Raw genomic sequence first — 15259 nt, 5'->3', positions numbered from 1 at the left:
TTGGAAATTTTGGCCGGCTATATTGTGATTTAATGTAGTTTTCGATTAATTTCCCAGCCCTACTCTGGGACACATTGAATGTTTGATTATGTTAGTGTTACTCCTCCAGTTTTATATGCAAAAAGAATTATTGCTCTATGGCAGGTTGTGTTTCACACATCTATCTGGTAAACCTTCCATAGATGGCATTTGGGAAAGGGCAGATGCTTTGAAAAAAAAACTCAGAGTGTGATTGGATGAACGTTCTGTCTGTCACATCTTTATGGGCCAATCAGAGCAACAACATACATGACGTAGCTGCGACCAAGGTGCGCATGCGCAGCTACTGAGGAATAACGCAAACCATGGCGACTGTAGTACACGACTTTTGTCGTTTTTGAAAAGAAAACAACTCACTGCTGTCCTTTTTATGTGACGTAGCCGCTATCAAGGTGTGCCCCTACCGAAGGAGTAAACTCAAGAGAACTGCATAACACGAACCATGGTGACTTTAGACATGTCACGACTACACTTTTGTTGTTTTGAGAAGAAAACAACTCACTGCTGTTCTTTATTCTTCTTTCAACAAATAAATGTCATCATGTTTTGATAAAACTGATGCTTTAGCAGCATCCACGCTAATCTCTTCTGCCATTATTGCACCGGCCTCTTGTTGCTGCTTGCTTATGTCATGACTCTGCCACACCTGAAAGTACTGCCCCTCATCGCTGATTGGTCCTGTCACTTTCTAAGTGGGCCCAAACTGTTCAGATTGGAGCTTAGCAAGATGGATTCGCTAGTGAGAAACACTAAATTCTACCTACAGTTAAAAATAGAAATGCATTGGGAGTGCTCCCACAGGTCTTAAGCTGGGCATACATTGTGTGATTTTCATCCGATGAATTTTAAGTCGCACGTATCACTTTGAAGTTGGGCTGATAGCCAGATCGGGCATTGTTTGTCATGCTGTGTACAGGGGATACTATAGCCGACCATAGCCCGACTATGGCCCGACGAGCTGCTATAGCTTTATAGTGTGAATCATGCATGATGGTCTTGCATCTTAAGTGATTCAGATGCACAGTATGAGTTGACTTCCTGCCACGACTCTCGTATGGTCAGCTTAATATCACACAGTGTATGCCCGGCTTTAGAGGGTTTTAAAAGGGACTTTTGATTTTACAAGTAGACTTCATTATTAATCCTCATTCTCAGACAGACCCTCAAAGACCAGGATTCAGAGCTGGTTTTAGGGAGCAGGTTAGGGTTACAAAAGGGGGCAAGTGAGGGCGCCTGCAGGTCCAGAAATATTAAGATGTGCACCAGTATGTGCGCACATGAAAGTAAGCTTAAGAAGTGTGTCTTAGTTCCTGAATAACACCCAGGAGAGGTAAGTCCAAAATACAGAGCCAATGATTACTCCACCTCCTAAGAGCATATGAGTGTTTGTGTTTATGTGCGAGCGGGTGGGCATGTGTTTTGGAACATAGCGGCCATGGTCACTTTTAATTTTATCCTGCCGTGGGTTCGGACGCTCAACAACAGGAAGTGAAGATGTTGATGTTGGAGTCTCTGGGAACGGGGGACGATGAAGCCTGAGCAACAGAGCGGCACACAACCACAAGTTATGTTTACGTCATTTGAAATGGTTCCCTCGAGTTTAGCTAAACTGAGATCTCAAATGGATGAGATAAAGGAGAGTTTTCCTTGTAAAGATGAGAACGTGCACGGGCCACTGTGCCCATTCAGTACAGGTTTATGCAGGATGTTTTCCACTTGTTTTTGTTTACTTGAATTATTTATATGGTACATGCTATTATCACTACCATGCAAGGAGCTATTAATGCTATTTACACCTAGGAAGGGAAGCCAGCGCTGCTATTTACATCCAGGTTTATGTGTCATGAGAGAAGCACCCAGGTGTTCAATGCTATTTGCAGATTTGCTCCCTGGGTGGAGAAGCTGTGTAGTCACAAAACCACCTGACTTCACAAATAGACATGCTCTAAATGTCACATGGGAGAAGTTAGTGTGGCTTTAATGCCAAAGAAATACTTCACTGAGTGCTGTTTATTTCTGTGTGAAACCAAAATCAACAATGAAGCTTTATTTAAGCTACAATCATGACCTCTCCTTTACCTAAGGCAGCAGTTACATTACCTAAACCTAACCAAACTGTTTCATACAGTGTGACTCTCAGCTACTGACTGGACAGTGTGTCTGCTTCTCAAAATTGTCCTGCATGGAGTGCTGATGTAAAGCACTGGTGACGCCATTTGGAGCCAAGATGTGAGCAGAAGGAGCTGGATGATGGAGTTGTCACTGAGCACATTAAACTCACAGATAAAATGTCAAAGACGCCACACTGCAAATAAGAATCGACAACAAAATCAGCTTAATTCATAGCTTGCTACTGCAGTGCATGCAAGTGATGCAGCGATGCAATATTTTTACATAAAAATGGGTGTGGAACAGGAAACAACGGAGATGACAAGACACCAGGAGTGTCTGATAGGAACATTTTTTTCTCAGCAGCGCTTGTTAACTTGCCTTTGTATATATGCATTTTGGACACTATGCACAGGTTTGTCTGCAATTTTTGATGGACACTGTCCTCTCCTACACACCGGTCTCATCAGATGGATCATGGAAAGATTAAGCACTTTCAGTATTTTTGAATGCTAAAATAACAGATTGTAGTGTTTTAAATGTGGTTTCAAAAGAGTATCAAAAATGGTGGATCTATCATGCAACGCTTCAAATTGATACACTTGTTCCTGACCAGACCAATCAGCGCCATTTGAAAAGAGTGAGTGGGTGGGGTTTCGTAAACATATATAGCGATAGCATTGGATTTATCAGAACTGGACATTTTTTTATAAAAAGGATATCAAAGAACCACACTGAAAGTTTTTACTGGTGAGAAAATATGTTATTATTATTCTTCCAGTTGGCTTTGGCAAGAGTTTGATTTAGCAACCGGCTCCACTCCAGCTTTCTGTCCAGATCTTGTTAACTCCTCTGCATCAGTGAACCTCCAAAACCTCACATCATATGTTTGATTGGCCTGTAATGAATATGACACAGCAAATGTTCATCCACCTCTGAGATTTTTTTTAAAGATTCTGACCTTTCCAAACACCATTCATAGTTATGTTGCCTAGATGGATATGAACTTCATGCCTTGGATACTTAGAACAGATAATCTGTTGCCCACAGAATCGGCTGGACCCCTGACAAACCCAGAGAATGGACCCTCCCCGGTAGGGATTTACTGATAGTATCAATGTATGTGTGTTGGACTAGTAGCATTGGTGCTAGCATTTTGCTAACAGTTTCTTCATTTTGGAGCTGAAAATGTGCCAAGATATTATCAAGTTCTGATGTTGAAATCATTTGTTGTGCCACTTTCAAAACACTTTTCCCAATGATTTTTGCCACTTTTCATCAATTTTGCACACTTCTTACCCATTTTTTACTTATTTTTGAGTCTTATAAATCCAATTTCACTACCTGTCCCATCTGTTTTTGCCACTTTCTGCCTTTTTTTGCAATGGTCAACCTATTTTTTTTTTATGACTTTTCAATCCTATTTTACCACTTTCTCTGCTCATTTTTGCCATTTTAACCAATTTTCACCACGTACCAACTATCGTGCCTCTGTTTACCCATTTTTGACAGTATAAACCACAATTTTTGTGACCAGTATTGCCTATCTTAACAGCATTTCACTTTGTGTTACACCCGTTAATGCCACTGTAGACCCAGTTTTTGTTAAATGGTTACCCATTTTCACCTCTGCATTGCATGTTTTTCTGCACAGTGTACAGTGGCCCAGGGGTCAGCACTGTTGCCTCCTTGGTCAGGGCCTTTCCGTGTGGAGTTTGCATCTTCTCCCCGTGCATGCATGGCTTCTCTCTGGGTACTCCGGCTTCCCCTCACCAACAAAAATATGCTCATTAGGTTGATTGGTGACTCTAAATTGGCTGTAGGTGTGCGTGTGAGTGTGCTTGGTTGTCTGTCTCTATTTATCAGCCCCGCCTCTCACCCAATGACAGCTGGGATAGGCTTCAGTCCCCCTGCGACCCCCAACTGGATAAGCGGTAGAGAAAATGGATCTGTTGCTTTGATAAAAGTGGTTATTATTCAGGTAAAAACAATAAAATATTTTTAACACAGCCTAATTTTAAAATGGACCATGTTTTTTGTCACATTCCCCTGGTTGAGTTAGTTAAGTTTTTATTTTTCCCTTATGTTTCCGGTCTTGTCATTTCCCTTTTTTTTTTTTTTTTTTTTTTTGGTATACTTACCTTGTGTCTCTTTTCCAGATCACTCCTTCCTGCCCATCCCTACCTGTTCTCCGTATCAGTAATCTGTAATCATTTGGAATTTCCCCTTGTGGGACTAATAAAGGAATATCTTATCTTATCTTAATCACCTCATGTGTGTCACCTGCCTTGATTGTCCGAGAAGCTGCACCTGGTGATCCTCGTCTGGATTGTCACAGAGCTTTGTAAATTGTGCTCCATATACTGCTAAATTGTTTTTCTTTGTTGCTATCTTCTGACAATGCCCTTTCAATATTTAGGTAATATTTCATTAATGCTTTCCATTTTTGTAGCGTAGGTGTCTTGCCTGCCTTTTTTTGTACTTTTGCCCGAGATAATTGACCTTCTGTGTACCGAACCTTGCCTCCATTAAACCGATTTTGAACTTTTACCTGTGTCCTTTGTCTGCATGTGGATCCATTGTCTGGCATTTCGTGACAGTTTTACTGACAACTATGGGCCCTCCAGTCTGCCGGGCCCCAGAAAGCTCTTCCCTTTATCCCCCCTTAAGGGTGACTTTGGTCAGGTTAACAGAGAGCCACATTGTATCAGTACTGCAACAGTTTCAGTCCAAAACTGTTTTATGCCTTTATAAGAGAACTCAGAAGGAAATCTGTGCAATAGAGAGGGGAATGACATGCAGGGAAGAAGCTGCAGATCAGACTTAGACCTAGGCTGCCTGCTCAGAGGACTAAAACCTCAGTTTAAAGGGTACTTCCTAATTATTATGCCTTCAGCAGTGCCCCCCCCCCCCCCCCCCCAAAAAAAAAAACTAACTAGCTTAATCCTAAGACTTACTCAAAATATGAAGTGTGTTTTTATCCAATATCAGTGGTGAACGTCATCTTCACAGCTTCACTCAGCAAAGATACAGCAGTTGTACTGAGCATGCTCAGTTTACTGTTGCTGTGCAAATAAACATTCAGAGATCAGCATGCAGACCAGAGCCACACACTCATAAAATCCCCCAAAGTTACACTGTCCAGATGTTTATTAATCTTGCTTCATATAACCAAAAGAGCAACATCAGAATGAAAACAAGTTATGCAAGATTATTACTGACCTATTAAAGTAAGCAGAGCAATGGGGGGCAGCAGGGGGAACTGAGGAAACAATCTCACTGTGTTATGCAGATGTTTACTGTTTCTGAAAATACCCTGCAGGATGCAGACAAACAGCATGGTATAAACTTTCAGTTTAGGGGTGAAGTGACAGCCTTTCACTCACTTCCTAATGATGATGATGATGGTGATGATGATGATAAAACAAAGGAACCAGCGTCAGTGACTCACAGACAGGCTGTCTGACTGGGGCCTCAGCAGGAATAAAATGTTCCTTTTGCCATCAAGAGGAAATCACTGCATTGTTTGGATTGTTCGCCAAGTGATCCATCAAGGAGCAGAGAAGGACCCGTCCCACTCTGACCAGTTTGGAGCAGGAGGAGGAAAACAGGGTGAGATATGGAAGGAATTTGTTTTGATGAGAGTGAGGACAGTAACCAACAAACCACGAGGGGAATAGATGGAGTTAAACTAAAGTAACCTCAGCCTCAGCTCAAAGCGGAGGAAAGGAAAGCAACAAGAGGAAAAGACATAGGCAAAGAAAGGAAAGGAAAGGAAAAGAAAGAAAAGGAAAGGAAAGGAGGAGTCTTCCCAGGATGAGAGCTGTGATGGCTGAAATTCTTTCAACAAGAGCAGGAAGTGGCGTGCAGGGGGGCTTCAACTCTGTGTGTGTGTGTGCATGTGTGTATTTGCCAATTAAGTTTGCATGGGAACATGGGAACAGCAGACTTGACAATCCCAGACTCTTAGGCTGACGGGGATAAACACTGTTATCCCTCCACACAGCGGACATGACACACACACACAAAGGAACGACGCAGACCACATGTTCTTTCCTGAACATTTGTTTGTCACCATGTCTGCAGTAATGACATAACAGGCTAAAACCACACTACAGATCCCTCAGATTATGTTTCCTATCCAGATGCCCAGAAGAATTTGCCTAATCAAAGGAGATCCTAAATTACATAAGTGCTTGCTAAACTTTTAACCATCCTTTTCTGATGTCAAGAAGGCTTGAAGCAGAAATACAGGTATATTAAACACCATCTTGAGGTCATTTTCACATATTTCTCCTGAAAATTTATAGAAAACTCAAGGCAGATGGCATCTGAAATCCTCCAGTGTTAGCTCTTCACGAATACATCCTACAACTTGGAGACTAGAATAGGCACACATTACAAGATAGTCATGCTCTGATTTGGAATCATTAATAATATAAATGTGAAAATCTAAAATCAGAATCATGTTGTGCAGGGTGAGTCATTCACTCCGTGGATTTTTATGTAGAAACAAATGATGACCAATGAGGAAGCAAGCTGACTGAGGAAAGAAGCACAACAAACCCGGATTTAAACGCCCAAACCGAACCAGTCGGGTTTTAATAGTGTAGACCCATACAGCGTATGGGGCTATGCTAATGTGTCATAAGCACAGCGCTGTAGTCATGCTAACAACAGCTGGTCATGCTAACAACAGCTAACATGCTGCACGCCCCAGCGTAGATGTTTGCTCGAGGGCTGCTGCCAGATCCTCTTGTCTTTTTTACTGGAAAAAACAAGAGATTAAATCTTTAACCATGTTTTAGGTAAAATCACAACTCTATAGTAGTACAGAACACGACAAGTTTGACAGCATTATTGTAACTCATAGATTTAAATTTAACATGTTGAACTGTCTGTATTGGTCCACTCTACATATGTTAAACTACACTTTTGAAATTGTTAAATATTTTATAATAAGACGGAGTAGCAGTAACTCTTGAAAATCTGTGGTAAGGTGGGTCTACTTGGGAAATAAAAAAGTAGGGAGTAAACCTCATAGTAAGGCAATGCATACTCATGAACAGTTAGGCCTCGTCCACATGGAGACAAAAACGAGGTATCTCTGTTTCATTTTGAAAAGGTTTTTTGTAAACATGGGATCATTTTAGGAAATATCCATGTAAGCACGGAACCACTGAACCACTGAAACTGACTGAAAACGCTGTAGTATATATGCCAAGCCTGTGAGTGGTGCTGTAACGCTGTCACGGGAATGTACCAAAAGAGAGAAGAAGATCACAGAAAACTGCCACAAGCTTTCTCCTGGTTGTCCTTCTGGTTGTTCTCCACGGTGGATTTAAGAACATCTGGTGTATACTGTTCACCGTGGTTATAAAGGAGCATCAGAGTTTGCTGTAAATGCAATAATAAGCTCAGTAGCTTCTGCAGTACGAACACGACCCTGTAATCCGCAATTGTTGTTTCGGTTTGATTTGCGCATGCGGCGTAAGTGGGCTACGCTACGTATGACGTAATCGTTTCAAAAAAGATGCAATTGGCCATCCACACGAAGACAAAACGGTAAGTGTTTACAGATTTGTTGACTCTGGGACCCGGTTTCAAAAAGTAGCGTTTACGGCCTCTCAAAATGCTGTTACCGTGTAGATGAAACGCCGATACGACAAAAAACTTTTACGTATACTCCTGATTTCGTCTCTGTGTGGACAGGGCCTTAGATTACAGCATGTGTCCTTCAGGAGCACCCACGCACGGGAACTATAACTCAGTGGATAACTTCACCCATGGTGCAAATGTGTCTAACAACAAAAACCATCAGCAATCAATCAGAAACATGAGCAGGGATCACTGAACAACAGGCAACATTCAAACACAAATAAACACATATAAAACACTTTGACAAAGAGCATGATGGGGAACTCTGCCCACAAATTTGAAATCACAGTGTAGTCAATAGAGGTGGAAAAAGTACAAGAGTACTCAAGTAAAAGTACAGTTACTCTGGTTAGTGATTTGAAAATGTACTCAAAAATGACATGAAACAACTACTCAATGACAGTAATCTGAGTACATGTTATCAGTTATTCTCCGCCCCTGCACAGTATTCTGTAAAACAGCAAATCAGCTGGCAAGGAGAGGAGTTACAATGAAATAGCTACTGCTACTGTTAGCAGGTAGCTAACAGCTAGCCACATTTTCCTTGTTTACTTAAAAGTCAAACTTGAGAGATTACTATAATCTCATTGTATCACCCTGTGAAGGCTTAGGGTGAGAATTTTACAAAACTAAAAACCACTTAGACTTTAATGCCTTTACTTCCACTTGTAAAATCCAAAATTTTGTTTTTGTGTCAAAAAAGGGCCCCGGGTCATTTTGGTAGAACTCAAGTGTGCGAATGTTGCCTTTGTCATTAAAGTTCATGTTTTATACTAGAGGACAAGACTTCTTGCCTGCTGCTAATGTTTAATTCTGACTTTAACAGACAAGTTATAACTTTAATACCTTTCCTCTTGCTTTGGAAAAGTGATGAAAGATACAAGCAAATCAGATGTGAGTTAAACCCACATTTTGGAGCAATTTTACCACTGAAGTAGATGAAGATGATGAAGTAGTAGGCCTACTGTTCAAATCATTACAAAAATGTTTCTTTTTTCCATTTTGGATCTGGCAGTGCCCTCAAAGATGACATTGATTTTAATCATCGGTGGCAAATTTGCAAGCTTGACAAAGCATAACATGAAGTAATACATAAATGTGGGTTTGATTGGAAAGACTGATCAGAGGAGAATACAGTGATGACCACCAGCACTGATGCACAGCCTCCTACGTATGCAGTCATACTCAGACACAAATACTGAATTGTGTGACGGTTCAGCTCGGACTTATAGGATCGCATCGACACACTCACAGGCACCACAAGCATGTGGCAGCCACAAAGGCCCCTGTCACATGTGGAGCAGAAACATACCAGCACAGTGATGTCAGTTTGTTCATCTCAACCTCAGACTGCTGATCCATTCATCAGAAACTCTGCAGCCCAAGGACGAATGCGTTAAAGTCTTTTTTCTTTTTTCTATCTGACTCTCTCACAGAAGGTATTCTGATCTCTTACACAGCAACAGGGTTTCACTGTTGTACTATCAAACACACTGGAATATTTCCAAATATTCTTTAATAGTTTGTTTTTTATCGCTTAAAGTTGAAGGTGGGGAGATTTGAACTCTTGATGTGAACTTCAGACAAAAATGGCAAAAACTAGAAAGTTACTAAAAAGAAATCTGAATGCTAAAGCACACAAAAAAATGCATGCAGGAATAATTAGACACAGGTTAAAATAAGTACATAAGCACAGAGGAGGGACACACAAGAAAGACAACTAGACCTGAAACACAAGGGACAAGAATTACACAATAAGACGCACAAAAAGAGAAACTAAACTTCAGTGATACAATAAAAGGAACAGAGGGTAAAAGATAAATAATAAAACAGGAACACTAGAAAATAAACCATGAAACATGAAACAAAGCGTAATACTTCTAGTCCAAATAACTCCTAATTAAACCTCTGTGACAGAATAAGTACCTCACAGTAGATGCCAGTTTGTTCAATTTCCAATTCAGCAGGATGAAATATTTTCCATATTAAAAATGCTAAGTGGATTTTTTTATTATTGTTATCAAAGATGGTCACAAGATATTAGTTACTACTAAAATCAAGTTTTTATGCAGTTTCATTTTTTGTGCAGTGTCCAGAAATTGGTGGAATTATGCAAAATATGGACCCCTTGGAAACATTTTGACCCCTACTTTATATTGTTTTATTCAGAATTTTTTTTTTTTAATTAATTATTTTTGTAATCACCTCCAGTTCTAATCACAGCATCATTTGAAATACCTGATACTCTAAACTTTTGACTTCCTGTTTGGAGATTTCTGATCACTGGGTATTGATGCAGTCTGGCAGTGCCGGCACTGAACATAGACCTGCAGCAGATCCCCAACGAAGCACAATGGAGTGGCGTTTCAGAGATGCAATTTCTCATATCTAACATGCAAAACCCAAGTTTGTATTCATATCAACACCCATAGACATTTTTTATTTAATTTCTTTATGCCTTTATTTCACAAGGCTATAAAAAAAATCCCACAGTAAGTGTGTCTTTTGAGTGCCGTACGGATACACGCTTGGCTCAAAAAGGGTGATGGCAAGTCTAAGGTCCCCCTTCAAAATTGCATCACAGATAATGGTGGTAACAGTGATACGTAGTATTGCAAATTTGCAATCAAAATAGGCAATTATAATGGGTTTAAATGGGCAAATTTTGTCCCCATGTGAGTATTCTTCCTACGCAAAATACCATACAGGTCAATGTAATGATTTGGCTTGAAAACTTAAAAATGAGCAAAAATACACATCTTTGTGCAGATTCATGCCAATCGCATCAACAGAACACAAACTGGTTCAAGAATTCCAAAACAATATGCAATAATACAATACAATAAAAATAATAAAATTACCACAAGGAATGAAATAAACCACAATGAAATCCAGAAATAAAGAGGAAACACAAAGAGTCTGCTAAAAGCACTTTTATGGTGATCAAATGGCACCGCGTGTAAAATCTCAGCTAAACGTAAATATCTTATGATTCTTTATGTTCATTTTGTAAATGTATATAGATGCTTTTGTGTATAAATCTCAGCCCATCATTTTATGCACTGCAATGTAACTAAAACAATTCCAGTGTCCTTTGTATGACTCAGTTTTGTATATATTTTTCAGAAGTTGCATGTTCATTTTCTATCTTAAACGTCTTTTCTGTAACCTGACACACCAGACAGATTTGTTCCACACATCCATCTGGAGAACCTTCCATAGACGGCGTTTAGGAAAGGGCAGAGGCTTTGAAAAAAACTCGGAGGGTGATTGGATGAACGTTCTGTCTGTCACATCTTTACAGGCCAATCAGAGCAACAAAACATGTAAAGTAGCCTCTGCCAAGAGTAAACTCTGAAGAGAACTGCATTACGCTGCGAACCATGGCGACTGTAGACATGTCAGTACACGACTTTTGTCGTTTTTGAAAAGAAAACAACTCACTGCTGTTCTTTGTTCTTCTTTTAATGAAGAAATATCGTCAAGTTCTGATAAAACTGGTACTTTAGCAACATCCACGCTAATCTATTCCACCATAATTGCACCGGCCTCTTGTTGCTGCTTGCTTACGTCATGACTCCACCGCGCCCGAAAGTACTACCCCTTGATGCTGATTGGTCCTGTCACTTTCTAACCGACCCCAAACTGTTCAGATGGGAGCTTTGCAAGATGGATTCACCTGTGAGAAACAAGGAAATGGGCGAATCCATCTGCTTTGCAAGGTTATCTTTTCTGTTCCTGAAGACAGAAGCTCAATCACAGTTGGCCTTGAGTTGTTTTTACAGACAGACTTTAGGTTATAACTTTACTGCCCCACGGATATTGAACAGTTTTACTGCAGACAAAAGGATCTGAAAAACAACCTGGTGTTTAAGGACAGTAAGCTCTGAGATAAGAGTCAGCACGAATCCTGAAGATTGAGGGGTTATGATGCCAGTTTCAAGCATGGATGCAAAATCCAAGACTCCGAAAACACATCATTAGAATCCAAGCATTTTCAAGGATCTCAAGCACCTGTATGAGCCTTGAAGATGGAAGCATTTTCTCAGTTTAGCAGATTAAATTGGAAATGCTCATATTTTTTGCCCTTTTTTGGTCATGACAACGACAGTAGCTGACTTTTTAGGTCATCTCTATGCACTTTCTGCTGATAAAACAGTCAGATCATCACACAGTTATTGTGGTCTGTTGTTTTATCATCTCAGATGTCAGCTCCAGCACTCACAGTTCTTACTCTGACTCTAAATAAGATAATAAAAGTGCTTGAATGCTGTTTAGATATCACACTGTGAAAAAGCAGCATAAGATGTATTTTCACCCGTCAGTGTGCTGTGGGTGGACGGAGCCGTTTTCCAGGATTTGAAGTCTCAACACAATGAGACAAAGATAGAGAGGGAATGAGAAGCAAGAATTTACATTTGTACATTTTTGGCCTTTAACAGCGGCTCTATCCGGAGCAGTTTATAACAAGCAGTTCACAGAGAGACAGACAGACTCCCAGGCTGGAGAGCGTGGGCGCCGCACAGAGAAAACTGACATAGGAAAACAATGTGTTTATTGCTTTTCTTTTCTGTTTGACGCAGATGATGGCAAAGCTGAGCTTACTGTAACTGCTGCTTGATTGTTTTTGAATAAATCAGCTCTTTAAAAGTAAGTGCCAGCCATTTAAGAGGAATAAATATCCAACATTTCCTTAATCCTGGGGTCCTCCTCTCTGTTCACTCCAGTTTGTGGGAACTGTTTGCTCTATTTAGTCATTTATGAAGCTGTTATTCCCAGGATAAAGAGACAGACAGACACAAACAAGCAGGCAGAGACTCTAAGCTTCCTTTGAATCTAGACTGAAGCTGGACATCAGCAGGCGCGTCCACTCACAGCGCCCCCATAAGTGCACAAACAACACTGCGGCTGACAGGTCCTCAAGCTCCAAATCCCAGCCTGTCATCCTCTAAGAGGATCAGATCTCCTATATATACACTCACCACAGGTAGCCTCCCTGAGCAAAGAGCTAAGAAGATTACTGATAAAAGATACGGGGAACACATGAACACACAACTCAGCAAGGAACTCTGGGAAAACATCAGGACTGAAATAGAGCTGCACAGCAGGGTCCATATATTATTTTAAGTTAGAGCTACTTGTTGGTTGTAAAAACTCAAAATTAGTTTCGTATCAGGGTCTGATTATCAATAAAGCCAAGACACTATCATTATAGATCCAAGGATGGTCCACCCTGTCACTTTTCTGCCAGATAATTAAATTAGGATATATATGATGAGGAGCTTTATTTCAAGGAATCAGGATAACAGAGGCAAGATAAGTGTCTTGAGATACCTTTGGTTATAAATGGGGCTATACAAGCAAAGAGTGACTGAGATTTTGTCATGCAATGGAGGTCACAGTAAAGCAGTGATACTCAACGCGTGGCTCTTGATCCACATGTGCCTCTTTTGTGATAATTTGTGGCTCTTTTATGTCTTAATTTGAAATATTATTCCTCCAGAAAACCTTAAAAAAAATGAAAGCTTGACCTCAGAAATTAACTATCGCAAGTCACATTAATCAGTTTGTTTCACTTATACAGTTGGCTTTATTAGCCAACCTTAATTTCTTTGTCTGTATATTCCCATTGCCCGTATTCGCAATTTTTGCCACTTTTAATCCATTTTCACTGCTTTAAGTCTGCTTTTGCCACTTCTATTGGCCACTTTTTGTCCATTTTTACCACCTTTATTCCGTATTTGCCAATTTTTCACAATTTTTTGCCTCTTTAATATTGTTTTTTGCCATTTTTTCTGTTGTATTTTTTTTTTTTTTGGTGGCCATTTTTAGCCACTTTTTGCCCATGTAAGCTGAATTGCCATTAAATGCCACTCTTTTCCATATTTTTTCATTTTTTTCTAATTTTTTCCCCATTCTTCCCAGCTCTTTGCCCGTTTCAGTCATTTTTACACTCATTTTTTGCCCTGTTTTGTTGTTTTTTCATCCATTTTTGCCACTTTTCCCTCCCCATTTTCCCTTTTTACCCATTTTTTGCGATTTTATCTCTACTTTGCCCTAATTTTGCCAATTTTTGCTGATTTTTGACCATTTTTGCCACCATTAGCATCTTTATAATGCCACTTTAACCCATTTTGCCACTTTTCACCAGTTACATTGTGGCTCTTGCAAAGGTATTTTTTTCAACAGTTTGGCTCTTTGGTTGAGCAGGGTTGAGTAACACTGCAATAAAGCCTAATTTCTGCTTCTGAGTTGAAGCGATGCTAAACTCTGTGTAGCCCTGAATCAAACTCAGAGGCGTTTTCCTGGATCCTTCAAGAACTTTTCAAAAATATAACTAGACATCAAAACACTGCAGACATTAAGCCTGTAATTGGTTCGCTGGTTGGCACAAAGGTGCATACAGTGTGTACTATAGAGGGAGACAAATGGCTGAAAATGGTGATGAAACTTGTCAAATCTTCTTGCCGACATCCAAAAACATCAGATGTGCGTGTCCTCATCCATCTCTGTCTATGTAATGAAAACATTCATTCATCCTCCGTCTCAGCTGATTCAGCAGCTGCACTTTCCATATCCTTCAATGTTTCCTCCCTTTCTTCTTTAGTAAATGCAGTAAACAACTGCTGCTCAGTATTTATCTGCTCCATCTCCAACATAATACACTCAAAAAAACTGATTCAGGCCTTTTTTTTTTTTAGATATGACACATCTAATCCTAAATTGTCTAGTTCACTTATTTATATAAAAATAATTTGAAAAATAATGTGATTTAATAACTAAGTGGCACAAAATAGACATGTGTTGCTCCCACACAAAAAACTTCGGGTAAGGTAGCTAAACTGTGAGATACGTCTGAATTCTGATAGGAGGTAGTAGTTAAACAACATCTGTGGTAAACAAAAAGAAGACTAAGCTTATTAAAAGGTATGGTAAATGGTGAATGGACTTCAGCTTATATAGGACTTTTCTAGTCGTCTGGCTACTCAAAGCACTCCTACACGCTCTTTCACTCCGCATTAACACACTAATGGCAGAGGGGGTTATGGAGAGAGGCTGTCAGTATTAAATCTCATTCATACATATCCATACAAATACACACGCCACCTTTGCAGTGGTGTTATAGCTAACTGGGGTTGAGTGACTGGGCAGTGGGTGATCAAACCTATGTCCAAAATAAGACAATTGCAGAATGACCAACTGAGTCGGAGTCGCCCCTCTGGGCTCAGTTACCTGTATCAGCTCTGTGTTGGTTAACAAAGGAAATGTCTTAAAGGTGACATATTTTACTCTTTTAAGACAAGTTTATATTGGCCTCAGAGGCCCTCAAAACATGCCTGTGAAGTCCCATTGCTGAAAAAACACTACAGTATTGAATTTTTGCATGTCTAAAAACCCTCTGTTTCAGCCCTGCTCAGAACAAACTGTTTCTGTGTCTGTGGCTTTACATCTT

Source organism: Cheilinus undulatus, linkage group 2, assembly GCF_018320785.1.
Source record: "Cheilinus undulatus linkage group 2, ASM1832078v1, whole genome shotgun sequence".
Classification (NCBI taxonomy): domain Eukaryota; kingdom Metazoa; phylum Chordata; class Actinopteri; order Labriformes; family Labridae; genus Cheilinus; species Cheilinus undulatus.
The sequence above is the reverse complement of the archived record's forward strand: the minus strand, read 5'-3'. Positions refer to the sequence as shown.